Genomic DNA, 2,478 nt, shown 5'->3' with positions numbered 1-2,478 from the left:
GATTTGGATAGTAATAGTTGTGTATATGCCGATTTATTGGTTTAGTGAACCCATAATTACTATTAAAATTAAATAACATTTAATTAACTTAAATACAATTGGAACCAATTTTAGAATGGAACCAAAATTAGAAATGTAATAAGTTTTAAGTTAAAGCACTAAAATTCTTAAATGGAAATTAATAAAAACTAAAACTGAACTAAAAATAAAATGAAAACTGAAATAAAAAATAATTTAAAAAAATACTAATAAAAATCACAAAAAGTATATGATAAAATTATTTAAAGATTTAACTAAAATTTAAATAAAAACTGAATATATATATATAACAAAAAGTTACAAATATTAACAAGAACTGTAATAGTACAAACTAAAATAAGACTGCTTCCTTGACTACCTCTGTTTTATTCAGTTTATTCTAATTTTGGACAGAACGGACAATAACCTCTAGATTTACATCTGAATTTACATTTAGGCCAAAACAGACTATTGCAAGTTTGTGATGCTGTGATTGCAATTGCATTGCAATGCTGCACAATTTCCGTGCATTGTTTCATTCTGTTCTGATTCCATGCATTATTCCATTCTGGAATTAATCAGTCAAGACAGACATTGTAAAACTGAGAATGTTCCAGATAAACTGAGACATCTGGTCACCCTAAATATCTACACCATAATAAACTTACAAAAACATTTATGCTCTTGTTGAACAATTCTGTGTTATGCACACAAAAAAAAGCTCTCTTTGAAGCCCTCTTTTCCCAACATCAGCCCAGCACCAATCCAATCAATTCCTGATGGATAAAATCTATGTTCTCTCATTAAAGTCCTGTTTCAATCAGAAATGCATCCGAATAAGGAAGTAAAATGTGTTGCGGATGTCAAGGATAGTTCACAGGACTGAAATAACCTTTCATAAGATGTCATATGTCATGTAATACTATGTGATGAATTGAAATCTAAGCATACATGTATTTGTCATTTGCACATTTCCCGAAATAGGTCCTGATCTGCTTGGAAACAGCCATCCTCTGAAACAAAACCGCTGTTGCTGTGATGCATAAAGCCCTAGCAACAGTCAGACAGTGTGAATAATTCACATCACGCCTGTAAAAACACACTTTTTCTCCTATGGAAATGAACTAGAAACATCTGAAGTAATTTGGGCTTTTCTTTCCTAGACCCTTGAGATGTGCTCCTAACGATCGATTTTATGTTTTTTTCCCACCCTCCATATTCCTTAATCCAGCCTTAAGGCAAACATTATTACGTTTTATGGAAAACATTAAGAAGTTGAGGACTTTTTTCCCCTCACTGAAGGCCTTAAAGGTATAGCTCACCCAAAAATGAAAAACCTGTCATCATTTACTCACCCTCATGTCCTTCCAAACCTGTAAGACTTTCATTCATCTTCGGAACACAAATGAAGATATTTTTAATATTATGTGAGAGATTTCTGTCCCTCCATTGACAGTCTATGCAACTATCACTTTGACGCTTCAAAAAGATCATGAAGAGATCGTAAAACTAATCCACATGAATTGAGCAGTTTAGTCCAAACTGTCTAAAGAGACTCAATTGCTTTATATAATGAGCAGATTTAATTTAGGCTTTTATTCACATGTTTACATTGATCAGCCAAACATAAACTCAGCCATATGGAAGGCAGACAGGGCCAAAAGTCTTTGTATGGAATGCGTGAAATTGGGTCAGCACACACTGTTTGTCCGTGTTAATGCAACAACATGCACAGCAGCCAATGAAATTGCTGTATTTGAGACTATATATTGAGATTACAAACATCAGAAATCATGTTTATTCATGAAGGATGTTGTAATGGTACACCGGTGTGCATATATGCAAACATCAGATGTTATATTTGTTCATGAGGGATAATGCATGGGTTCATTGTATGTGATGTCAGTCTTGTGTCATGATTTATCATGTCCTTTTTAGATGTTTAGTTCAACATTCTTTCTCAGGTAGAAAAGTCTTAATTTACATTGTAACATTAATACAAAGATCTTTCATGAAACGCTGGATAGCGCAGGCCGATAGGCTCTAACTCAGTCTGATATATTTACATCATTCGCATGGCACAGCTGATTTGTTTCTTTTCGCATCAGCAGCCAATGAGCTTGCTGCTCAACATTCAAATACTAGGCTAGTGCTTGCAGAAACCCTCCACCTTCCCCAGTTCCACCTCTTTAGATGGTACATTTCATGTATGTTATACATGGGGGTTATTTCATATATGTTATATGTGCAGCACACATACATGCTCACAGCAGCATGTCTGTGACTGATTTGTAAGCTATAGCCTACAACTGTTAAAATTACACAATGAAGTTTTTAAAATAATAAAGTTACAATTACATAATAATATTTCTACTTCAATTCGTTTTTTTTAATATAAAAATTTAAATGGTGGCTGTGATAAAAAATTTATGGATTTATTCAAACATAAATTAAACATAA

This window comes from Sinocyclocheilus rhinocerous, unplaced genomic scaffold (genome assembly GCF_001515625.1).
Source record: "Sinocyclocheilus rhinocerous isolate Xijiao unplaced genomic scaffold, SAMN03320098_v1.1 scaffold1832, whole genome shotgun sequence".
Lineage (NCBI taxonomy): Eukaryota > Metazoa > Chordata > Actinopteri > Cypriniformes > Cyprinidae > Sinocyclocheilus > Sinocyclocheilus rhinocerous.
This window is presented reverse-complemented; position numbering follows the sequence as displayed.